The 27,235-nt window shown below is 42.2% G+C and overlaps 2 protein-coding genes and 1 long non-coding RNA gene across 6 annotated transcripts in view; 2 read left to right on the top strand and 1 right to left on the bottom strand.

The window, feature by feature from the left end:
* LOC125745807 (uncharacterized) overlaps positions 1-27,235 on the top strand; it is a 260,830-nt gene that overhangs the window by 70,023 nt on the left and 163,572 nt on the right. The window lies entirely within an intron of this gene.
* The window catches only part of LOC125745795 (uncharacterized), a 201,294-nt gene that overhangs the window by 147,192 nt on the left and 26,867 nt on the right, over positions 1-27,235 (top strand). The gene's annotated exons all lie outside the window — the stretch shown is intronic.
* Positions 10,123-25,993, bottom strand: LOC125745827 (uncharacterized). The gene is made up of 3 exons (XR_007398787.1): positions 25,910-25,993; positions 25,356-25,483; positions 10,123-10,250 (listed from the first exon to the last, which is right to left on the bottom strand). It is a non-coding gene; the product is annotated as an uncharacterized LOC125745827 (long non-coding RNA).

Below are 27,235 nucleotides of genomic sequence, written 5' to 3'. Positions count from 1 at the left end.
TGCCACGGATTGTAATCTTTCATTTTAAAGGAAGTGTAACTTCATTTATCTTGCTTTAAGCAAACTGAAAACTCACATTACTTGTTTATAATGATATTTTACAGACAAACCTGAAGTTAAGATTAACTACCTCCTGTAAAACGTCGCAAATGTGACATGATTTAAAGGCGACAGTAATGCTTCGCTTTTCGACGACAGACGCCTTCAGTCGCAAGAAGTGTTTCATTTTCTTGAATAATATTTTTGATACTTTGTTGAATTAATTCTGCCTCGATATTTTTGATATTCTGTCTTCTTTTCATACTTATAATGCGGCGAATAGCTTCATACTCGGCACATCACACCTGGAAATAAAATAACATCGAACTAAGCAACAGAAGTAATCAGAACATAAGAACATAAGAACTATACAAACGAGAGGAGGCCATTCGGCCCATCAAGCTCGCTTGGGGAGAACTAAACTAATAGCTCAGAGTCGTTAAAATCTTATCTAGCTCTGATTTAAAGGAACCCAAGGATTCAGCTTGCACTACATTATCAGGAAGGCTATTCCATACTCTGACTACACGCTGCGTAAAGAAGTGCTTCCTTAAATCCAGCTTGAAATGTTCTCCCGCTAATTTCCACCTATGGCCACGAGTTCGTGTATTTAAACTAATGCTGAAGTAACTATTTGGTTGAACAGCATCCAAACCTGTTAGAATCTTATATACCTAGATCATGTCCCCCCTCAATCTCCTTTGCTTGAGACTGAACAGATTTAGCTCAAGTAACCGTTCCTCGTATGACATTCCTCTAAGACCAGGAATCATTTTTGTAGCCCTACGCTGCACCTTTTCTAAGGCCACAATGTCCTTTTTAAGATATGGTGACCAAACCTGCACACAATATTCTAGGTGAGGTCTCACCAAGGAATTGTATAATCTTAGCATTACCTCCCTTGACTTAAACTCCACACACCTGGAGATATACCCCAACATCCTATTGGCCTTTTTTATTGCTTCCCCACACTGGCGAGAATGGGACATGGAAGCATCAACATACACACCAAGGTCTTTCTCATGATCAGCTACCTTTATTTCAGTGACACCCATGAAATACCTGTACTTTATATTTCTGCTCCCTAGATGGAGTACCTTACATTTATCGACGTTAAATTTCATCTGCCAGGTATCGGCCCAGTCACTAATTAAATCAAGATCCCGCTGTAGCTGCTGAGCCACTAATTCAGTATCTGCTACACCACCCACCTTGGTGTCATCTGCAAATTTCACCAGTTTACTGTATATATTGGTATCCATATCATTTATGTAAATTAGGAACAATAGTGGTCCTAAAATCGAACCCTGCGGTACCCCACTATGAACGCAAGCCCACTGTGACATTGTGCCTCTTATAACTACTCGCTGTTTCCTATCTGTTAACCAGTTATCAATCCAGGTGGCTACGGTACCTAAAATACCTGTCACTTTGAGTTTAAGTAGGAGCCTCTTGTGGGGGACAACATCAAAAGCCTTTTGGAAATCTAAGTAGATGACAAGTAGTCAGCACCCTGCACTTCTTAGTATTTAGAAGTTATGTTTTTCATTGGGTCGAACTTGCTATATCTTGACGTTAAAATTTAGAAAGCTATGTGATTTAAAAGTACTTTTTTCACTTTAATATGACATTATTTTATTAATGCTATATTATTCGTTAAACTTTTGTTTTAGTAGTGTGTGAGATCACAATCACCAGTTACAGCTACTCTTTGCTGAAACAGACATTAGACTAATTATGTCTGGATAACTGAGTACATACTGTATTGTGCATTTTTTCCCAGTGGCGAGTCTCCAAAGTTAGCCAGACTTCTGCATCAAGCTGCAAGGATATTAATGAGACAGTCTGAAAATTCAGACATAGTTGTAGCAGAAGCGACATCACTGGTGTCAAATCAAACACCTGGGGTGTCAACCTCAGCCAGTCTTTCTGCACTTGTTGCACATTCTGAATTTAACACATCTAGACAGGACCAGATTGAAAGAAATCTAGTCCAGCTGTTCCAGTTGTATGACCGTTTTAAGAGGACAAAGGGACCCATACCAAAGGGTGAAATAGAGAGCAAGTATAACAACAGAGTCATGGACACATGACTTCTTCTGTTTTGCGGAAAAAGATGTCCATCCTTTGCCAGAAGAACATAGTCATTTACAGAACTGTGGCCTAGGTAGGAAGCGAATAACATTCCCAGATAAAAATGGCAATTACAAAGACCTCTGAGATGTCCTGTATGCAGCTTATCCACCACTTAATACTTCTGGAGGATTTCAAATTTTGGCATGTTTTAGATCAATATATTTGGAACCTCTGCCAATACCACCCAATGGATATAGCGTGAAATACCTTAGAACAGAGAGTGGTTTGAATCAGGCAGTCGACTATATCCGTCCACTCCGTCCAAGTTAGCATAAGCACAGATGGATTGTGTAAGCTTAATGAGGTTAGTCACAAAAAATCTTGCCTTTTTTGTACACTTGTAAATGTTTCATGAAAGCATCTCACTTCTCCTACGAAATATCTTCAATTTCTTTAAACTACTACAAATAATTACTAAATAGAGTTATGTTCAGAGATTTACATATGTCTTGTTTGTATTATGCTGTGTTTAACTGTTATGCTTTCTACCTTAAGGGCCAAGCATTGGTGCTGGAAAAATGTCAGACCTGTAGAAATTATATTCCCATGCAGTCTCTAGTTCAGCATGTTGAACAGTGCTCAAGGTAAAATACATGATTTAGACTTTTTTTGTCTTGCATCACCTGAGACATTATTTCAATGTGTGTTAAATGGACTTTAAAACTCGCTGAGCATTTGTTAAAGTATTTAGATGTATGCTGAGTGATTTTAATGTATCATTTAAATGAAAATGTCTTTATATTCTTCTTCTTGTAAAGCAAAACCAACAGCCAGATACCAGATGCCAGGCAGAGGAAGCACCTTGTACTTCACAATCACTAGCTAACATCCAAGCTGATATCACCCCGCAGATTTTAACTTCCACTGTTATAGACAAAGAAAGTCCATCTGTTTGTACATACAGGTATGATTAATGTAAATGAGGTCTCAGAAAGATAGAAAATGTAAGAACAACCTCAAATGAGCAAATTTTTTCAGGGACTATTTGGACCTTGTTTGCTCTGATGTGAGTGAGTCAGAGGATGAACAAATCAGTCGAGCTATAGAAGAGTCATTGATAGAAATGTCAAGTGAGTTTAATGTTCAAATGTCGCAATTTTGTTATGTAGTGTTTTTTTATGTTTGGTTGTGTGACTGTCTTTTCAGGCTGCAGGATGTCTTGCAGATGCTGCAAAAGGAATATTGATAAGGATGAAGCTCTTCGCTTCAACATCAACCGGAAGAACATTTAGGATGGTGCTGTCCGCACAATGAGGAGACCAAATTTCTCTGCCAGAAAGAGAATTGATGCCAAATTCACTTATGAGGGAAATTCTGTAGAAGCAGTTTATATGGGTGGCCCAATGAGGGAGTTCTTCAGACTTGCATTTCAACATATAAGGCAGAGCCCAGTGTTCACAGGTTCTGACTACCAGCGAGTTTTGGAGTGCCATATATGTGTGTAAGTGTTGCAGAGGGAAACCATCAAACATTTCATATATATGTCAGGCTTTGGTTACTGTTGAGAATGTAATTGCATGATTTCTCATCTTTCTCTGGTAGCTTTAAAAGAAAACAGCTACTTTTATGCAGGAGAGTTGATTGCAATGGGCATAGTTCAAGGAGGACCATCCCCACGTTTCTTTGCTCCAGTCTTGTATCAAGCCATAGTGTCAGGTGCAGAAAGTGCAGACATTGAGGACATTCATGATCATGAATTAAAAAGCTTGCTGTCAGAGGTAGGGGAAGAACGTGAATAATTGCATTTCAGACTGCTGTACAATTTTAAAATGGTGTTTATAGCAATGTTTACGTATTCTTTAGTACGTTTTGTCAGTTCTCTTTATGCTCATGTGCATTTGAAAAGCTTGATATTAATGTTTGCATGAACAAATAATTCACTGTAAAAATAAATGTTTTCAATCCAGTGTCAAGTTGTGGCTTCAGAGTTTAAGAAAAACCTGAACAAAGCTGTTGAAAGATGTGAGACCCACCTGATGCTGGCTGGATGTCTGCGAAGCATCTCTGTCAGTAATAAAAATGAAGTGGTGCAAGACGTCATTAATTGGTTTGTCCTTCAGGATAAGGAAACACTTTGAAAGGCATGTTCCTCATCATGTATTATCCATGTTCAAAGTTTATAGGGCATTCAAAATTAGTGGATGTTTTTTTTCTCTTTTGATCAATGTATCAAAATTTTTTATAGGTTCCAGGATGGGCTTCGTAGCTGTGGACTACTGGATGCTATCCAGAGCCATCCAGGCGTATTCAGAACGGTATTTACAAAGATCAACGAAAAGCTTACAGCTGAGAGTATTGAACAGCAGTTTACAGAACAAAGGTCTGAGCGAGGGAGCGACAAATACAAAATCGAAAATGAAGCTATCTCTTGGATGCTAAGAGAAGGTATTCCTCAACCACAATTAGAACCAAACTTAAAAGGATGTGGAATTCTAAAGAATGATGGTTCTTCCTAATATCAGCACTACATATATTTAAGTAAAATTCAGCCTTATTTACTTTATACATGGAACCTGGCAAAAGCAGCCAGCCATTACTGACACATGAGAAATTATAGATAGAACATTTTTCTTCTAAAATGTATAGTAATTTGTATCAAAATTGTAACTAATTAAAAATTAACTGACTAAGTATATATGACTATACTATACGCTACATAGTGCAGGACAGTTACACTTATTTTTGCATTGTTCATTGATTTTGCATATGCTTCATACAGGTTGATAGAACTGTTTGTTGTTACATTATTTTTACACTACAGAGACTTAAACTGTGCCTTATTGGCTCTTAAACTCAGAATCTCTCGAGTCCCCTTTAGGAACAGGCTGGGTCATATGATTTGACATGTTACACACTGGATAACTGTAACAGGTTTTCTCCTATATATCCCATACATGGGGATGGCACAGTGGTGCAGTGGTTAGCACTGTTGTCTCACAACTCTGGGACCATCCAACCATCCATCTTCTGAAACTGCTTCTCCTGTTCAGGGCCGCAGGGGCTTCTCCTGTTCAGGGCCGCATTTAAACCCAAATCCCAGAGGTGTGAGGCGAAAGCGCTAACCACTGCATCACCGTGCCACCCGCCTCTGGGAACATACTGCGGTTAATTGGAGTTAACAAGTTGACCATGAGTGTGAATGGTGCACACAGGCAGGCATGTAAGTAGGCAGGCATGTAAGTAGGCAGGCATGTAAGTAGGCAGGCAGACAGGCAAGCGCGCGCGAACACAGACAGGCAAGTATGCACACATGCATAAAGGCACTCCTCCAAACAGTCAAGCACACACGCACACAGGCAGGCACACACACACATAGGCACGCACAAATGTACGCACACAGGCACGCACGCAGACACACACACACATAGGCAGGCACAGACACAGGTAGGCTCACAGGCACTCAGAGGCACCCATGCATGCAAGGACACACAGAGACACAGGTGCATACAAGCACACAGGAATGCACGGACACAGGCACGCAAGCACAGGCATGCACAGAGGCATGCACACACACAGATATATACACACAGGCAGGCACACACACGGACACACACAGGCGCGCAGACAGGTAGGTACTTACACAGGAATGCACGCACCCACACAAGCACGCATGCACTCACACAGGCAGACATGTACACAGGCACGCAGACAGGTAGGTACTTACACAGGCATGCACACATGCAGGCACGCATGCACGCACAAAACTCCTCGTCCTTAACCCAGGACTTCCAAACATAAGCAAAACACAGTTACAATATTAGTTGTAATTATTAGCATTAGTAAGATTCCCCTTACATTGCATAATAGGTAAGAAATAAATGGATGTAGGGGCGGCATGGTGGTGCAGTGGTTAGCACTGTTGCCTCACACCTCTGGGACCCAGGTTCGAGTCTTCGCCTGGGTCACATGTGTGTGGAGTTTGCATGTTCTCCCCATGTCATCGTGGGGTTTCCTCCGGGTACTCCGGTTTCCCCCCACAGTCCAAAAACATGCTGAGGCTAATTGGAGTCGCTAAATTGCCCATAGGTGTGCCTGTGTGAGTGAATGGTGTGTGAATGTGCCCTGCGATGGGCTGGCCCCCCATCCTGGGTTGTTCCCAGCCTCGTGCCCATTGCTTCCGGGATAGGCTCCGGACCCCCCGCGACCCGATAGGATAAGCGGTTTGGAAAATGGATGGATGGATAAATGGATGTAGAGAAGAAACATGTTTACAATTCAAAGTATATTAGAGATGCTGTAAGTATGTATGTGAAGGGTTCAATGGGGCTAATCCCACAATGATTAAAAACAATTTGACAAATTCAAATAACAGGCTGAGAAGGATGTTCAGCTTCAGCCACCGGCTCTCGTTTTTGACAGTGGGGTGTAATTTTGCCGGTTCTTTCCTTTCTTCTGTTTCCCATACGTTGTTTGCAGAGGCCCCTTCACCACATCGCCATGTGATGTGGACACCTTCACACTGCCTGCTTCTAGATCATTTATGTTGAGGTGTTCCACTTTAGTTTCAGCAATGTGTAAATTAACATCATTCAGCTGGAATTCATCGTCTACAACTTCTAATAATAATAATAATAATCAATACTTTATTAATCCCTGTGGGGATATTGCGTTTTTTGTGTCTCCCTCAACATGCCCTTTGTGGAGTAAGTTGTCTGTGAAGGGCAGCTACCTGTTGGGGCGTCTAGGGAGCTGGGGGGAATTAAGGGCCTTGCTCGAGGACCCGCAGACGTGCTGAGGCTGGGTTTGAACCGGTGACCTTCCGATTACAGGCACAAGGACTTGGTCTATGTATTGACCCCTGCCCCCCAACTGTGTATGAGTAGCATTTATGGTGTTTCTTGAATGTGAGCTAGTACATAAACCAGCTAGTACCCACCCTTGCAAAAATACTCTAGAGTTCCGTCATACACATTCTTTTATTTTCTTGCATTGTCCGTTTTTGTTCATAGTCTGTAATTTTCCGAATAACGGCAATTTCTGATAACTACTGGAACTATGAATTCCGGAGGGGAGAATATATTCATGCAAGTTCCATTACATGCTATAGATATATTGATCTGATACCTTTCTTTATCAGACTGTTACTGTACCACTGTTAAAAACCACAGATATTTTATTCTGATTGTATGCATTTCCTTATTAGGGCACATTAGTTAGTTCTTTTAAAAAATCAGTTTATTCTGACATCGTAAATTTCCTGATCAGAGTTTACCCTCTTTAAAATGACAGGGTTACACTTGTGCCATTTAATTTCCGTAATCTGTGGCAGTCAGTGACAATGACTTATTTACTACCAAACAGCACTGAGATTGAGTAGAGTGAGGGGCTTAGGGCGTATTACGGAAGAATAAAAGCTGAGTCCTGTATCCAGGCGAGATGCGTAGCTGACAGGCTGATGAACGTTTCAAACTCTTACCTCCACCGTACTGACAGGAACGGCGAGCAGCTGTGGCGTCATGGCATCAAACTTCTGTTTCTCCAGGCAAGAAAACAACCAAGACCAGCCTTAATAATCTAAACACTTTGAAGACTGATATAAATGGTAAATATGAGGCGTGAATACCATCCAACACTACCAGTTACTCAGTGAATACTCAGTCATGCAGAAATATAATCTAAAGTTATAATTATGGGGACATGTGGCCATCCACTGCAGGTGACAATGTCCTAAACTCTTTCATACTTAAAGAACGCTTACAGTTATTACTTTGTAAGGATGCATAGAACTCCAGTTCAGTATATTTATGGAATATATACAGCAGCAACTACTTTATGGTCATTTATTAAGTAACAGACTTATTTTCTACCTGCGGGATCTTATAATTATGCTGAAATAAAAATGTAACTTACAGCGTAAAAACATGGAATCCAGTCCAAAATTTATTTAGTTTGACATGTGATCAAAATTCAGAGTAAACTAATACATGATAGCATGCATGCAAAAGATCAAGGGCAGAACAGGGGCTGTGAACCCAGTCTGCATTAAAATGGAATTAACCATCTCTCTCAATATAAAATCGGGATAATTATTCTCTTCAGAGGCATCCATAGAATAGTGTATCCATCCCCTCACTCCTGTGTATAGAGGCATATCCTAAGGCTCCGGCAACAAATTTCAGCTCAACAACAGCATCAATAATTTTACAGCTAGTTTTAAAACTTGCTTTAACATACAGTGATTGCAGAAAATGATAAACAAATTAGGTAATATTAATTAAATCATTAAAATGTGCAGAAAAGGTTTTGAAGTTTACATCACGATAAATGAGAACTACACGTGATTACTAATTACTGTTAACTAATTTGCTGTCTGGACTTTTTACAGTGAGGGGGGAAAAGTCATTATATGTCAGGATGCCAGTCAGTGGCACAGACACAAGTTGGCCAGCTGGCCTATTCATTCAGCACCAGCCCATCAAGTAGAGAATTTATTTACGTAGTTTTAAGTGGACAGATTTCTGACTAATTTTCAAGCATGTGCAACAAGTAATGACAGATATTGACGTTAGTTTCACACATTCAAAAATATTCAGTAACTGCGTTGCTTGTGACATTTGCGTTTGGTTTATACTTTCATAAGGTGTTCGAATTTTTAACCAATATGTTTTGTTTTGCCATTTCCAAATATATGTGTTATTCTAACATCCGGAATACGGCACGTATGGTAGATGTTCATGGACGTGGATGGTACTCACACAAAGGATGTGAGGACCGACTTCAAATAGCATATCTCGGGGGGGCCAATAGTACTATTGGCACACGTTTCCCTTCGTATCAAAACATGGGTTAGTATGACGTGTTCGTAGTGAGCATATATATCCTCTATCAGTTTTATCACAATCTCGTATATCATACCTTTTGTTAGTATAGGTATCTAGCTATTCTCCCTTTACCTGTAGAGTCCATTAATCACGGCGGGGGTTGCGGAAAATAAGGAGGACGCTATAGCGGATCAGTCCAATATTTATCTTCTCCGTCAACTCCGGGAGAGAGAGCAACAGGACAGAGACAAAAAAAATCCAAAATCGAGGTAGTGAAAACAGACAGGTGGTCAGGCGATCGGCATCGGCAGTGAGAGGGCTAGGCTATAAGCGAAGGGCGGAAGAGGCAGAACAGAGGTGGAGACAGGTCAGGGAATAAACGCTGGAACTTAGCACGGAGGGCTGAAGACCGGCAGGTGTGCCAAACACGAATAAAAAGGCTCGCCGATTACCCCGACGGGCATCAGCTGGTAGAGGAGGGCAAACGGTAACCGGTCCTGCCGGTTCTCGGGACAGGTGTAGAAGCGCTACGGCCGCTGCTCAACTCCCTCCTAGGGAAACCAGCGGGGGTGTGGCAGGGGAGTCCCGCGTGACATCATAGGGGCTTCCCCTGGGCGATCCACGACACCATTATGCCCCTCCAGCTATTATGGACAACCCGTGGAATCTACATTGAGCTTGGTGTGTAGCTACATTATACATTCCCCCATGCCCAGTGCATAAAGTATCATTACACTGAGGTATTTCAGGCTTTAGATGTAACCACATAGTAGAACTAATACTCCACAGTTGCTTCCATGCACTATGATTAGATGTCAATAACATTCGTTGAACATTATTTCGTTGTATTTTGGCATTTAACATAGCCATAGTACATGCAGTCCAATTCATCCATCGAGTTCGGTCACAGCCACTTGAGGGGGCACTCCGGCAGACGCAAGGATGTTCTTCCCCCTATAACACCCCCTGCAGAAGTACATCTCACTTCCATTAGTAGGGGCCAGTTCAGCATGGTTGGTTTCCTGGACAGGTGAAGTTGTCTTGCTGTCGATCTTGTATGCTGCTTCTCCATCCAATCCTAAAAGTGGAAGTGTGCTCCAGCTCGGTCATTGGGACTGTATCATAGCCGAAGGCTGTCAGCAGCATTGGCCACGCCGTCCACCAGGGCCATTGCGCCATCCTTCACGCATAAAGAAGAACTGACATCCACATTACTGTAGTTTTCTCATAAATAACATTTATTAGCTGGGATACGTCACCAACTTTCGGCGCCTGGCTTCATAACGGCCACAGTGTTATCTTGTCCCACTGTTTCTATAAGGAAACATTCCAATTATTCCTTTTTCTGGATCTATTTTTATAAATGAATTGTGAAGGAAAAGGAAAATATGCAAAGGAGGCCAAACTAACACTGCAATCTGGAGTAATGTATTTTATTCTTTTTATAATAATGGATGAAGTTTAGCTTCCTTACACTCTCTCTGTACCTCTGTTTCTAATGCGGGTTTACGTGAAGAGTTGTACTGTATTTAATCTAACTACAGCTAGATCAGTACCAGAGATAAAAACACTGGATGTCGCGTTGAATACAGCCGTCTTTGGGAGCGAATGCGTCAACAGAGCCGCCATCTTGGGACGGGGTAGAGCTCCTTTTAAATGAATGAACGTCTATCAGGGACAAGCTGGCATTCAGAAATAAAGAACCATAAATGGGCAAATTTGAGAAGCGATTTTTATTGTCTTGGTTCATTATAAATGTCAGACATGTATTTACGACCGAGCCACGAGTAAATCGACAGGGAAGCGGTTTTTCTTAACACAGCCTACTTTTATGTTCAAAATGTAATGCGCATATAGGTATTTTTTCATTCTTCCAATCGAAATAAACATACACTACTCTCCTACTACGTGCAGAACAATGCAAATACAAAACACCACAAAAAAGGCCAGCAATGTTAGCTGAAAGACCCTGGTAATCTCCATGATAAATCCCATTGTGTTACCACTCATGCATTTACATTAATGCAGGCCGGCTCGTGGCATTGGCAATATAGGCAATGGGCCAAGGGCGCCATTCATCCAGGGGGCGCCACAAACGGAGGAAGAAAAAAGTGTAACATTCCACTATTCTTAAAGCTAGTTGGTATTAATGTGTCTTAATATGAAAAGAACAAGCCCACATGAATTTACCTGCTAAACAAAGCCTATTAAGTAGTAATAATAATAATGATGATGATGACGATGATGATGATACATAACTTTCCTATGAGCCCCCCCCCCCTTGTAACCTCCCTCAATAACGAACACAAGTTGATCTCTGATCACGGGCATTTATTCACATATCTATCCGGTCGAGCATGCCGTGAGAACTAGATAAAATAAAGCACATACATCAAAAAATGAATAAGTAAAAACACAGGCAATTTCCTAAAAATAACCAAACACAAACAAATAGGCTACAGCTCGCTCACGCCATTAACTTATGACTGCAGCTCATACAGTAACTCCAATATCCATGAATATTGACATTATAACTTAAAACACTTTCTCAGCCGCATAACAAATGCTGCACTTATAACTGAGCAAAACAAAAATGTTACCAGCAAAACTGACCAGACCTCAACCCAAACGCAACATTAGTTCCGCTATAGTTTCCCTACGCCGGCGCTGATGCTCGCCTAGGGCGCCTCATCGGCTAGGACCGTTACTGCATTTAAGCATTTGGCAGACGCCTTTTTCCAAAGCAACGGGCATTTGTATAGACTTGTAGAGAACTATAGACAATGAACTGTACACAATACATTTTCCAGACAAAGAAAATTCTTTCTTTTTTTTTTACATTTAATATGAAAGATGAACATCCGTTTACCTGCTTTTTGGAAAAATAACTATAGACAGGGCAGGTCCATACACACAGGCATCTTGTGTATATTTGTCAAGAACTATAGCCAATGAACTGCAATATATACTGGTGTCAGTACAGAAGCTGTGTCTTTCCTGTGGGGTGGGGGTGGGAAGACAGAGGCTCTGTGTCTAGTATTTAGTATCCTTGTAACAATACTATTTTACACAGTTTCTTCCTCAAACTGCTGCTCTGTAGTTGGAGAGTATGTACTTTTGCCACATGGTCTTCTCTCAACTTGTGAAAGCAAGACAAGTGAAATTAAATTGAAATGATGGTTGCCAATGCCATCTTGAGTTTCAGCAATGTGATCACAACGATTAAATATATCCTGAAAACCTACATCTGCTTTCACAACCCTATTCAACAGAGACTGCATGTTGGAGGCCTGTCTGATGCACTGCTCAGCTGAGCCAATCGCCTTTACTGTACCATGGCTTAGTATCAGCAGGCCTCCATTGTTACGCAAGGTCAGCAGATGATAGTTCTGACGAGACGTGAAGGCACGGCTGTACTAACCAAGCTACTGCAGCACATCACACTTCAGCTTCTTCACGACCTGCCTAACAACAAAACCTGTGATATACACCAGAGCATTCTCAGTTAGGGCTCCAAAGCTGGCTGGCAAGTAGCTATGGTCTAACACAACACCAGTGACTTGCTCAAAAGGAGAGGACCCTCTTGTGTCCCTGTCCTTTGGCATGGCTTTGAACAGCAGAAATGCCCATGTTGCCTACATCAAAAGCTTTCTTGCATATCTTGCAGTATGCCCGATGTACATTATCTGTCACATGCCCTATCCAGTACCTGAACTCAGGATTTATCGTCCATTCCACCTTAAACGTACACCTCCTTCACATGATTCTGCTCTCCCTCACTTCTGTAATTAGAAACACATTCTCTAAATTAACCATTATAGGCTACTATTTTCCTGCAACACTGCCTATTAGTGTCAAAGATATTAAATACAGTAATGCACAAAAATGTAGGCTAAACAGAAATACTGATCCAATACAGATTTTCTGTAGGCTAACTGTGGTAAACTGAACGTGAAAGCATACCTGTCACGCGTAGTGCAGGACGGGCTGGATTGAAGATCGCTCAGGGAGCGCGAGCGATCCAAAATAGACAGGCAAGCAGGAATCGGGGTAAACGAGGGTTTAATCGGGCTTCGGGGAGCCGGGAACATTAGACGCAGACTAACATCAATGACAGACAACGGGTTAGTACAAGTCAGGAACTTAAATACATGAAACAAGGCAGCAGGAAACAAGACACGACTGGGCACGATCAGGAAATCACACGTGGGTAATTAGGGGGCGTGGCACACACGAGGAGCGGACGGAGCGGGCGTCACAATACCCATATAATTCCTCTAGAGGGAGCTAACGTTCTGGGGAATAATGGAAGCTAGCTAGAACAAGAAGTTGAGCCAGAAGCCGTTAAGCCTGTTTGCAGTTGTGCAAATAAATGGCACAAGCCAAGTAATATTTATTGTGTGGTGATTGCTGGGCTTGAAGGATATCACAGGAACCTACACAAACACACAAACACAGGCATTTAGATGTAGGCTTCAAGTAGCCTAAGCTCAATTTGTTTTTAAATGAAAGAGCTCTTAGTCTAATCATTTTTAAGACTGTTATCGTCTTTGTGCTGTTTCAGATTTGGTTCACTGAATTTATTTGCTTAACAGTGGGACCACGTAGGCCTCCAAAATGATTTTAGATCGATTACCGTCATTGACAATTAGCACTATGCTAACACCTAATGGGAACTGCCATTAACAGGCTAACAGAAATTAGCATCGCCAATTTACTTCACATGTTTAACATGCGGCCTGGGTCCACATCAGATGGTATGAAGTAACAAAACTATCAGTTGCACCATATGCACTGTGGTCATACTTACAGTCATGAACTTGAGAAATTTCAATTGATGAACTGATATCCTTTTGTTCTCCTGTCAGCTACTAAGAAGCTAGAGCAACGAGAGTCAAAATATGATAAGTCGCATTAAGTTGACGTCATTGTCCAAGGTATACATAATGGAAACGAGGCGGCGGCCATATTACTGGGGTGCGAGAGACAAGAGCAGCAAGAAAACCGGAGAAAAACTGAGTAGGGGCTATGCTGTAACAACGCGAGACCTCGACGAGAAGCACGGCAGTATTGAACATGGCGGTGCGCAGCTGACTGCAAAAAGGTTATCAATCGGATTCTTTCCACGCCAACTTATCTCTAGACAGCCTTAAAGGTAATCAAAATTCATTTCAGTTGTATCCATAAAAAAATTTAGCATCCTGGAGCACAGTGAAATTCTGAACAGTTTAGAAAATTGTATAGACGAGTACTTCGAGAGAATTGCTATGCGGAAATCAGACAAAACACCGACCACTTCCACCTGTAAAAATAACTCGTCCTCCAAGAGAAGCCGCCCCGAGGACTCCCCAGAAGCGGCTTCTCGTAATACCAACGATGTGACAGACATTTTGGAGTCTATAGATATACGACTATCCTGCTTAGAGGCGCGTCTGTCCCTAATGGAAATTCTCCATAAAGAGTTCCAGGCTTTGCGTGAGTCAGTGGAGTACAGCCAACAACAGGTGGAATCACTTGCTGCAGAGAATGCGACCCTCGGGGAATCGGTAAAATCCCTCACAGATGGAATGATGCGCCTTTCGGAGGAAAATTAAAAAATAAAATAAACTATCATTGACCTCCAGGCCCGCCGCATGACAGACAATTTAGTAATTTCAGGCATCCTGGAGAAAGTATATTTTAGCACTTTGAAATTGCTAAAATATAAAGTGCAATACAAATAAAATTTATTATTATTATTATTATAATTATTATTATTACAGTGAAAGAGTTCATTCTAACTCAGCTAAAACTCCCGGAGGACACAGTAAAAACCATCAGCTTCTATCGAGTTCACCACCTAGGAGTGAAGAGACCCGACGGACGCAGACCCAGACCAATAGTGGCTAAATTCGAGCACTTTAAACAAAAAGAACTGGTTAAAAGCCTCGGCCGGGAATTAAAAGGAACAAACTTTAGCATCAACGACCAGTTTCCCAAGGAGATCCTGGAAAGAAGGAAGATCCTGTTCCCTATAAGGAAAAAAATTCATCGACGGAGGCTCCCGTGCTGTCATCGCGGTCAACAAACTGTATGTCAGCGGATGGGTCTTTTGCCACCGGACCCGGAGCCGTACAGCATCTTCCAAATAATAAAGTGATACCACCAGCCTCTGAGTAGTGCCCCCGCCCCCCAAGGCCCCGTGTGTATACTGGTATGTGATGACTAAAGTGCAATTAAAACAGGGGGAGGCAGAAGGCCGCGCAACAGAGTGAGTAAGGCCACGTAAATGGCCCTCCCCACCGTAGTATGCACGGCATACGCCCCCCCCCCCCCCCCCAGAGGTCCTACATGTGTGCGTGACATGTTGTGAATGAGGGGGGAGAGGGGCTAGGATTCATAAGGCCAGGGGGCAGATTATTCACCCCCTGGGAAAAAGAGAGCCAGCTAACCAGCTGCCTTAGTAGGCACCCCAGCCCCCCCTGCCGAGCGGGAAGGAGCGGACCCGGGGCCTCCAGGGCACCGCCAGCGCCAAAGGCCACCCCCCTCCCCCCTCCCCCACCCTCGGCGGCACCCCGGGGGAAGCACAGGCCACCCCGGCGCAGGGAGGCACCCACTGAAGAGATGGCCAGGCCCCGGGCGCCACAGCCTCGGACCCCGTACCGAGGCCTGCACCAAAGAGGTCAACCGCCCCTCCCAGGGCCAGCCCCTGCCACCACCAGCACTCCAGACCCCACGCCCCATGACCACCAGTTAGCACCCGCCCAAGCTCCCCCCCACCACCCCCAGCCAGGGCAAACACCCAGACATCATAAAACGGCAGCCATCCCAAGAAGCCACTAGACGCCCATAGCTCGAGGGCCCAACCCCGCCCGAGGAGACGAGACCACAGCCGACCACCCCCCCATATAATGGAATTGGCCAGAGTGGACCAGAGAGAATCCAATTCACATAATTGTTTATTTTGGATGGGAGCAGATATTCTCTCCATACTTAAGTGGTCTAACAGTAAATTTCTATGCTGAGTAATACATAAATTATTTTTTGATTTCCTGTTCATGAAGATAGTTTTCTTTGCAATGCCTAAGGCAGTAAGGATTATGTGTGCCTTATTTTCTTTCATATCTAATTCACTTGCATCTCCTAAAATATACAGTGTGGGTGAGATTGGGATATGACAATTAAACCATACTGATAGATCTTCACATATCCTCTGCCAGAACTTCTGCACCGGTGTGCAGGACCATATTGCATGCATGTACTGTAGTTCTCCACAAAGTTACCTGAGCAGTGGGTACATAAGTTTGAGTGTTTAAGGCCTATTTGGAACATCCTTTGTCCTGTGTAGTGTATTCAATGGAGAGTTTTGTATTGTACAAGTTGCAAGTTGGGACTTTTAGTCATTTTGAAAGGGTTTAAACATATTTGATTCCAAACGTTTTGCTCGGGATCAATGGATAGATCTTGCCCCCATTTTGAGGTTGGGAGGGAAATTGAGTCATCTATTTATAGATTTATAATCCCTTTATCACGCCATACAGGAAAGTTCAATGCTTTCTGTTTTTGGCAAATATCTGGATTGTTCCAAATGGGTGTTAGATTACAGGGCTAAGTGCAGACCTGGTTATTTTTAAAAATTCCCACCAGGCTGTCAATGAGGTCTTAATACTAAGGCTTTTAAAACAGTTATAACGCTTCATGCTAGGACTTATAAAGGGTAGATCAGAGATTTTTACTTCTCCACTGATTGCTTGTTCTAAGTCCAGCCATGGACTGTCTACTGGGCTTGATTTAATCCAATTTGATACATACTGCAATCTGCTGGCTAAGATGTAGTGATAGAAATTTGGTAGTTCTAGACCACCATTACCTTTTTGTAAGGTTTTTAATCTTATTTGCGGTGGTTTATTCTTCCATAAAAATGATGAGATGCTTGAGTCTAGTGATATAAACCAAGCAATAGAGGGTTTATTAGGGATCATTGAGAACAAGTAATTGATTTTAGGCAGGATCTTCATTTTAATGGTGGCAATTATACCCATGAGTGATATAGGTAGAGTTTTCCATCGCATGAAATCCATCCATCCATCCATTTTCCAAACCGCTTATCCTATTGGGTCGCGGGGGTCCGGAGCCTATCCCGGAAGCAATGGGCACGAGGCAGGGAACAACCCAGGATGGGGGGCCAGCCCATCGCAGGGCACACTCACACACCATTCATTCACACATGCACACCTATGGGCAATTAAGCGACTCCAATTAGCCACAGCATGTTTTTGGACTGTGGGGGGATCGCATGAAATCATCTTCTACCATTTTTAATACTGGAATGTCATTCATCTGTACCAAGTCTGAGAGCCTGGTGGAAAAATGTATGCCTAAGTATCTGAGGTTACCTGACTGCAACGGAGTAGCAGTTGTGTTTTGGAAATTACAATTCAAAGGCAGAACTGTTGGTCTGCTCCAGTTGACGGAGTAGTCTCATATAGATGAGAACTTATCTATAAGTGATATTGTCTTAAGAAGAGAGGCTGGTGAGTTCCTAAGAAAGAGTAATACGTCATCTGCATAAAGGCTTATCTTATGGTCTATTTTTCTGTTTGAATTCCTTTAATATGTAAATTTTGTCTAATCGCCGCTACTAGTGGCTGAATGAAGATAACAAAAAGCGAGGGAGAGAGCGGGCAGCCCTGCCTGGTGCCCCTCTGCAAACGGAGGCTTCGAGAAAATAGTTCATTTGTCCTAATACGTTCATTTGGAGAGCTGTATAGTGTTTTAATCCAGCTTATGAAGGATGAACCAAATCCAAATTTATGTAGAACGGCAAATAGAAATTTCCAATTTACTTTGTCAAATGCTTTCTCTGCATCTAGATATAACCGTGGTTTCTAATTTGTTAATGGAGCAGTAGTCTATAACATTCAATAGTCTACGTGTATTATTGGCTGAGTGTCTACCCTTGATAAAAACCTGTTTGGTCAGGATGTATAAGAAATGGACTAACTTTCTCTAATCTTTTGGCAAGGACTTTGGCAAATTATTTTAAGATCTACGTCTATGAGTAAGATTGGGCGGTAGCTCGATGTCAGCGTTATGTCTTTACCAGGTTTCAGAAGCAGGCTAATAGTATATGTTTGGAGACAGCGAGTGATCATTCTGAATTTGAGTAACCATTCTGATAAAAACGGGTGCTAACGTTGGCCAAAATACTTTGTAGAATTCTGCTGGGAAACCATCGGGACCTGGGACTTTATTATTTGGAAGATGCTGTATGGCTCAGGGTCCGGTGGCAATAGACCCATCCGCTGACATACAGTTTGTTGACCGCGATGACAGCACGGGAGCCTCCGTCGATGAATTTTTTCCTTATAGGGAACAGGATCTTCCTTCTTTCCAGGATCTCCTTGGGAAACTGGTCGTTGATGCTAAAGTTTGTTCCTTTTAATTCCCGGCCGAGGCTTTTAACCAGTTCTTTTTGTTTAAAGTGCTCGAATTTAGCCACTATTGGTCTGGGTCTGCGTCCGTCGGGTCTCTTCACTCCTAGGTGGTGAACTCGATGGAAGCTGATGGTTTTTACTGTGTCCTCCGGGAGTTCCTCCGGGAACTGGAGTGCTGACATTTCAGGGACTCCCCATGCCTGCATTCCCACTTGCCTCTCCCTCCTACTGATGCTGCCATAGCCATATCTGCCGGAGCTTGCAGATTGCACTCACCTAGCTTTTAGCACTGCCAATAGCCTCCTCTGCTATGCCTAATTGCACATTTTTTTTCCCCTACTCCTCCTGGGGGGTGATGCCTGGAGACCTCAATCTATCAAGATATCCAGCACACCCGGCCACATGTGACGTCGCCACCACCAGTGACGTCCCTGCATCCAGCTCGCCGTTCTGATCTTCCATGTATGACCCACTGCCTCACCTCTGGTTGCCTGGCAATTGGAAGAAGACTCGGCTTCGGCATTGGCTTATCATCTTCCTTGCTCTCCAGTTATTTCCCAAATCTTATTGGGGACAATGTGACTTGGCCCATCTCTGGCACTTAACCATCTCTCTATTTGACTATCCCTGCTGGCCCCTGGAGGATGGGCTCCCCCTTTGAGTCTGGTCCCTCTCAAGGTTTCTTCCTTCTAGGGAGTTTTTCCTTGCCACTGTCACCTATGTCTTACTCACTGGGGGCTTTGGGTGGGGATGCTGTAAAGCGCTTTGAGACAATGTAATGTTGTGATAATGCGCTATATAAAAATAAATTTGTTGTTGTTGTTTTAGCTGAGTTAGAATGAACTCTTTCACCGTAATAATAATAATAATAATAATACATTTTATTTGTATTGCACTTTATATTTTAGCAATTTCAAAGTGCTAAAATATGCTTTCTCCAGGATGCCTGAAATTACTAAATTGTCTCTCATGCTGCGGGCCTGGAGGTCAATGATAGTTTCTTTTATTTTTTTATTTTCCTCCGAAAGGCGCATCATTCCATCTGTGAGGGATTTTACCGATTCGGACTATGAGCAATAAAAATGATGTGGTAGTTATGGGTGATTTTAATCTACCAGGAATGCAGTGGGACATTGTCACTGGCTCTTCAGAAAATTAACTGGAAATGGTGGAATTAGTACAGGATTGTTTTTTTACTCAGTTTGTTAACACCCCTACCAGGGGAGATGCCATTCTTGATCTTGTTCTCTCTAATAACCAGGACAGGATTGGTAAATTAGACGTTTTAGAACCACTTGACAGTAGCGATCATAACATGGTCAAATTTGAGGTTAAGTTTAGTGTTCGAAGAGCTAAGTCCAAATCAAAAAAATATTATGTTAGGAAGGCTGACTTTAAGTGTATGAGACTAAAACTAGAAACTGTGAACTGGATGGAGTTAAATAACAAAACTGTTGAAGAGGCCTGGGAATTTTTTAAAAGCACATTATTGCAAGTGCAAGAGGACTTCATACCTGTTTCCAGCAAGAATAAATCTAGGAAATTGCAACCTAGGTGGTTTACTAGGGAAATAAAGCATAAAGTAAGGAGGAAAAGGGCTTTGTTCCAGCAATGGAAAATAACTGATGATGACAGAATTAAGCAGGAATATCTAAGTCTACAGGCTGAGTTAAAAAATGATATTAGACGAGCTAAAAGAAATGTCGAAAGGATGGTTGCATTGGAAGCTAAGGATGACGTTAAAAGTTTCTTCCAGTATTTTAACTCTAAAAGAGCTCTAAAACCTGAAATTACTAATCTGCAGGATAGTAAGGGTCTTATAATAGTAAACGACATTGATATAGCAAATGAGTTCAATGATAGTTTTGCACGGGTATTCACTGTTGAGGACCTTAGTAATTTACCAGTTATTACCTATCCAGCATTGTCTATAGCTAATATATATATATAACTGAAGCAGATGTTTTGCAAAGCCTAGCTAAGCTCAAAATAAATAAATCACAGGGCCCTGATGGCATCTTACCTATAGTGTTAAAAGAGATGAGGGATATTATTTGCCGACCCTTAACTTTACTGTTTCAAAAATCCTTATCTGAAGGTGTGGTACCTTCTGATTGGAAGCACGCCTTCATAACGCCTATTTTCAAAAAAGGGGATAGAAGTAATTTGTCTAACTATAGGCCAATCAGTCTAACTTGTATAACTGGTAAAGTTATGGAGGCTTTAATCAAAGAGAAAATGATAGATTACCTGGACTCCAATAACATTTTGCGGGATAGCCAGCATGGATTTAGGAGAGGTAGATCCTGTTTAACAAATCTGTTGGAGTTTTTTGAGGAAGCTACTCAGGAAGTTGATGATAAGAAGGCCTATGATGTCATCTACTTAGATTTCCAAAAGGCTTTTGATGTTGTCCCCCACAAGAGGCTCCTACTTAAACTCAAAGCGACTGGTATTTTAGGTACCGTAGCGACCTGGATTGATAACTGGTTAACAGATAGGAAACAGCGAGTAGTTATAAGAGGCACAATGTCACAGTGGGCTTGCGTTCATAGTGGGGTACCGCAGGGTTCGATTTTAGGACCACTATTGTTCCTAATTTACATAAATGATATGGATACCAATATATACAGTAAACTGGTGAAATTTGCAGATGACACCAAGGTGGGTGGTGTAGCAGATACTGAATTAGTGGCTCAGCAGCTACAGCGGGATCTTGATTTAATTAGTGACTGGGCCGATACCTGGCAGATGAAATTTAACGTCGATAAATGTAAGGTACTCCATCTAGGGAGCAGAAATATAAAGTACAGGTATTTCATGGGTGTCACTGAAATAAAGGTAGCTGATCATGAGAAAGACCTTGGTGTGTATGTTGATGCTTCCATGTCCCATTCTCGCCAGTGTGGGGAAGCAATAAAAAAGGCCAATAGGATGTTGGGGTATATCTCCAGGTGTGTGGAGTTTAAGTCAAGGGAGGTAATGCTAAGATTATACAATTCCTTGGTGAGACCTCACCTAGAATATTGTGTGCAGGTTTGGTCACCATATCTTAAAAAGGACATTGTGGCCTTAGAAAAGGTGCAGCGTAGGGCCACAAAAATGATTCCTGGTCTTAGAGGAATGTCATACGAGGAACGGTTACTTGAGCTAAATCTGTTCAGTCTCAAGCAAAGGAGATTGAGGGGGGACATGATCCAGGTATATAAGATTCTAACAGGTTTGGATGCTGTTCAACCAAATAGTTACTTCAGCATTAGTTTAAATACACGAACTCGTGGCCATAGGTGGAAATTAGCGGGAGAACATTTCAAGCTGGATTTAAGGAAGCACTTCTTTACGCAGCGTGTAGTCAGAGTATGGAATAGCCTTCCTGATAATGTAGTGCAAGCTGAATCCTTGGGTTCCTTTAAATCAGAGCTAGATAAGATTTTAACGACTCTGAGCTATTAGTTTAGTTCTCCCCAAGCGAGCTTGATGGGCCAAATGGCCTCCTCTCGTTTGTATAGTTCTTATGTTCTTATGTTCTTATGATTCCCCGAGGGTCGCATTCTCTGCAGCGAGTGATTCCACCTGTTGTTGGCTGTACTCCACTGACTCACGCAAAGCCTGGAACTCTTTATGGAGAATTTCCATTAGGGACAGATGCGCATCTAAGCTGGATAGTCGTATATCTATAGACTCCAAAATGTCTGTCACATCGTTGGTATTACGAGAAGCCGCTTCTGGGGAGTCCTCGGGGCGGCTTCTCTTGGAGGACGAGTTATTTTTACAGGTGGAAGTGGTCGGCGTTTTGTCTGATTTCCGCATAGCAATCCTCTCGAAGCACTCGTCTATAAAATTTTCTAAACTGTTCAGAATTTCACTGTGCTCCAGGATGCAAAATTTTTTTACGGATACAACTGAAATGTATTTTGATTACCTTTAAGGCTGTCTAGAGATAAGTTGACGAGGAAAGAATCCGATTGATAACCTTTTTGCAGTCAGCTGCGCACCGCCATGTTCAATACTGCCGTGGTTCTCGTCGAGGTCTCGTGTTGTTACAGCATAGCCGCTACTCAGTTTTTCTCCGGGTTTTCTTGCTGCTCTTGTCTCTCGCACCCCAGTAAAATGGCCGCCGCCTCGTTTTCATTATGTATACCTTGGACAATGACGTCAACTTAATGCGACTTATCATATTTTGACTCTCGTTGCTCTAGCTTGTCAGTAGCTGACAGGAGAACAAGAGGATATCAGTTCATCAATTGAAATTTCTCAAGTTCATGACTGTAAGTATGACCACAGTGCATATGCTTGGCAGACATCTCATCTTGGATGACCACTCACCAGCTAAAACTCAACACTAGTAAAACTGAGCTGCTTTACATCCCGGCTTACTCATCCCCCCTCCAGGACCTTGCGATCTCTTTCGACAACTCCCTGATCCGTCCTTTGGTCTCTGCTAGAAACCTTGGAGTTACCATAGATGATCGGTTGTCATTTTCCTCACATATCGCCAGTCTTTCTCGCTCTTGTCGGTTTCTCCTCTTTAACATCAGGAGGATACGTCCATTTCTTTCCACTCAGGCTACCCAGATACTCGTCCAGTCCCTCGTCATCTCACGCCTTGACTACTGTAACTCGCTTCTAGCAGGTTTACCACTGAGCGCCATCCGTCCCCTCCAACTGATTCAGAATGCAGCTGCTCGTCTTGTTTTCAACCTTCCCAAGTTCTCCCACACCACTCCTTTGCTGCGCTCCCTCCACTGGCTTCCTGTAGCTGCACGCATCAGATTCAAAACACTGATGCTCGCATACAAAGCCAAAAATTCTCTGGCACCATCCTACCTAAAGGACCTCATCACCCCCCGCTCTGCACCACGATCTCTCCGATCCTCCAGCACTGCTCGACTGGTCCCTCCTCCCCTCAAGGCACAAGGAAGACACGCATCTCGGCTCTTCTCTGTCCTGGCACCTAATTGGTGGAATGAACTCCCCCTAGATGTCCGAACAGCTGAATCCTTGACTGTCTTCAAGCGACGACTCAAAACTTTTCTTTTTCAGAAATACCTGACGTAGAACTTCTATATTCTTACTCGACTCTTTTTCTTGTGTGTGTTTAAAAAAAAAAAAAAAAAAAATCTACACTACTCAATGGAGTTCTCAGAGATAGTATTCATAGCTTGGGTCCTTATTGAGCTAGCATCGGAAATTCATTGCAGAGTCTCAAAGCACTTATGTAAGTCGCTCTGGCTAAGGGCGTCTGGCAAATCCTGTAAATGTAAATGTAAATGTAAATATGGTGCAACTGATAGTTTTGTTACTTCATACCATCTGATGTGGACCCAGGCCGCATGTTAAACATGTCAAGTAAATTGGCGATGCTAATTTCTGTTAGCCTGTTAATGGCAGTTCCCATTAGGTGTTAGCATAGTGCTAATTGTCAATGACGGTAATCGATCTAAAATCATTTTGGAGGCCTACGTGGTCCCACTGTTAAGCAAATAAATTCAGTGAACCAAATCTGAAACAGCACAAAGACGATAACAGTCTTAAAAATGATTAGACTAAGAGCTCTTTCATTTAAAAACAAATTGAGCTTAGGCTACTTGAAGCCTACATCTAAATGCCTGTGTTTGTGTGTTTGTGTAGGTTCCTGTGATATCCTTCAAGCCCAGCAATCACCACACAATAAATATTACTTGGCTTGTGCCATTTATTTGCACAACTGCAAACAGGCTTAACGGCTTCTGGCTCAACTTCTTGTTCTAGCTAGCTTCCATTATTCCCCAGAACGTTAGCTCCCTCTAGAGGAATTATATGGATATGCTTTCACATTCAGTTTAGCACAGTTAGCCTACAGAAAATCTGTACTGGATCAGTATTTCTGTTTAGCCTACATTTTTGTGCATTACTGTATTTAATATCTTTGACACTAATAGGCAGTGTTGCAGGAAAATAGTAGCCTATAATGGTTAATTTAGAGAATGTGTTTCTAATTACAGAAGTGAGGGAGAGCAGAATCATGTGAAGGAGGTGTACGTTTAAGGTGGAATGGACGATAAATCCTGAGTTCAGGGACTGGATAGGGCATGTGACAGATAACGTACATCGGGCATACTGCAAGATATGCAAGAAAGCTTTTGATGTAGGCAACATGGGCATTTCTGCTGTTCAAAGCCATGCCAAAGGACAGGGACACAAGAGGGTCCTCTCCTTTTGAGTAAGTCACTGGTGTTGTGTTAGACCATAGCTACTTGCCAGCCAGCTTTGGAGCCCTAACTGAGAATGCTCTGGTGTATATCACAGGTTTTGTTGTTAGGCAGGTCGTGAAGAAGCTGAAGTGTGATGTATGCTGCAGTAGCTTGGTTAGTACAGCCGTGCCTTCACGCCTCGTCAGAACTATCATCTGCTGACCTTGCGTAACAATGGAGGCCTGCTGATACCAAGCCATGGTACAGTAAAGGCGATTGGCTCTGCTGAGCAGTGCATCAGACAGGCCTCCAACATCCAGTCTCTGTTGAACAGGGTTGTGAAAGCAGATGTAGGTTTTCAGGATATATTTAATCTTTGTGATCACATTGCTGAAACTCAAGATGGCATTGGCAACCATCACTTCAATTTAATTTCACTTGTCTTGCTTTCACAAGTTGAGAGAAGACCATGTGGCAAAAGTACATACTCTCCAACTACAGACCAGCAGTTTGAGGAAGAAACTGTGTAAAATAGTATTGTTATAAGGATACTAAATACTAGACACAGAGCCTCTGTCTTCCCACCCCCACCCCACAGGAAAGACACAGCTTCTGTACTGACACCAGTATATATTGCAGTTCATTGGCTATAGTTCTTGACAAATATATACAAGATGCCTGTGTGTATAGACCTGCCCTGTCTATAGTTATTTTTCCAAAAAGGAGGTAAATGGATGTTCATCTTTCATATTACCGTTAAATGAATCTCTGCAATTAATGCCAATGGCTGAAGACCTCGAGCATAACACTACTTAATTGGCTATGCATACCTTTGTGGTCGGAGGGATATTGGTAGCTTTGGGAAAAACTATTCAATCCACGGCTCAGAATGCCTGGTGGAGCATATTTGAAGGCTGATCCCCAAAGGCCCGACGCTTCCTGGACGTGATCATACATCCTGCAATAAAAATTTGAATTGTTGTCACATTATTATCCACATAGGACACCTGCTTATGTATCTATGCCCGCAGGTTATACCGTAAACGTCTTGCACAAAACATATATTGGTGAACCATGGCCAAGGCACCAAATGTATCGGGACGAACTCGTGGACGATTATAGGATTAATAAGAGTCGTTCGCTGTCCTCCTGATACTATAATATTCTAGGAAGTTGTGATTGTTCAACTCCACCTAGCAGACATACATATGAGGAGATTGAGGTAATGATTGATTCTGATGGTGTATGGACTAATCATCCCGAGATTCAAGTACGTCGTCCATGATTCACCCATAATATTATTGTGCCAAGGTCGAACTGCACAAACATCTTTTTCACTGACCACTTACTGTATATAACTTTTTATATATTAATTTATTTTTACCAATACTTGGTTTGCCGGAACGCTTATCTCATCCTGGGCCAGTTATCTTGGTTTTAAGAAGAAGAAAGAGCGTCACCCAAGGACATTTGCCTTGTTTTTCTAGAAATTAAAAGAGAAAGTGTTATTTGGTATGCTCTCCAGCTGCAGGCCATTTCACTCCACTTAGGTGAGAATTGGAGAACTGAGAGTGCATTGCCTGAGGGGAGGGGTGAGCTTGGCCAGCCCATTCCCTGCCCACACGCACACAGTCGCTTTCACCAAGGCCACTTAAAAAAAAAAAAAATTGGTTCTCGTCCCTTTTTTTTTGAGGGGGTGGGTAGGGGGGGGAGGGATTTTATTTTTTTTTTTACAAATTTTGATTGACTGTTTGGACTTTCAAATATGTAAGAAAATACATATTTGAAAATACATACTGAAGAGAGCAGACCTACTTCGTACGCCTCCTCAGTTCTTCCAGTTTGTTGCGTTTCAAATATATTAAATGTAAGAAAATACAAGAATGTAAATTCCTTGATCCATGTGTATCTCATAAATGCCTTCCCAACTATGGATTTGGATACTTTATGCTGATGTTTCATTCGTGAATATAAAAATTATACTATTTGAAACCAATATTCTTTTTGTCATTCCCATTTAAATGAACAACCAAGATTTTAAAATATATATCTAGAAAGAAAGTGTATTAAAACATGTTAAAACATGAGGAATTTACAAAATACAGGAACCTGAATGGTTGAACAAGGAATTGCAACTCTACAAACAAGTACTTAAGAACATGTACCACATCACTTCCCCAGATTTAAATCTTTGCACCAGCCCATCTCAGGTAGAGACAAATTTAGGTTCATGAAACCATTCCAAGACTAGGATTACACAATTTTGAGAAAACTAGATTGAAGCTAGTATTTTCAAGACTATAGGAATTTAACTGCACTGGCCCAAATCACATCACGAAACCCTGTTCTATTCAAACACACTGTCCATGAACTATTCCTTCAAAAGTCTTTGAGAAAGTCTGAATATATACACACTACAACGATCTTCACACCGTATCAGTCCTTCAGGAGCACCCCTCTCCATTCCTGGGCGATACTGGCTACCACAAAGGCCATGGCATGGAGAAAAAGACCTAAAACATCGAGAAGGGTCCAGCTGCAGACGACTGTAGAGTGGAGCTCCACAGGAAATATGTCAGCTCCACAGGAAACACGTGATTTTTAATAACGCAAAGTGGGGCTAATCTTTACGACGTAAAGTGGAGCTCCACAGGAAACACGCGATCTCCACTCTGTTACAGTAGAACGTCAGTTTTAAAATTCTGGCGAA

The sequence above is a fragment of the Brienomyrus brachyistius genome, chromosome 7, assembly GCF_023856365.1.
Source record: "Brienomyrus brachyistius isolate T26 chromosome 7, BBRACH_0.4, whole genome shotgun sequence".
Classification (NCBI taxonomy): Eukaryota; Metazoa; Chordata; class Actinopteri; order Osteoglossiformes; family Mormyridae; genus Brienomyrus; species Brienomyrus brachyistius.
Note: the sequence above shows the minus strand (reverse complement) of the source record. Positions and strands in the feature narration are given on the sequence as shown.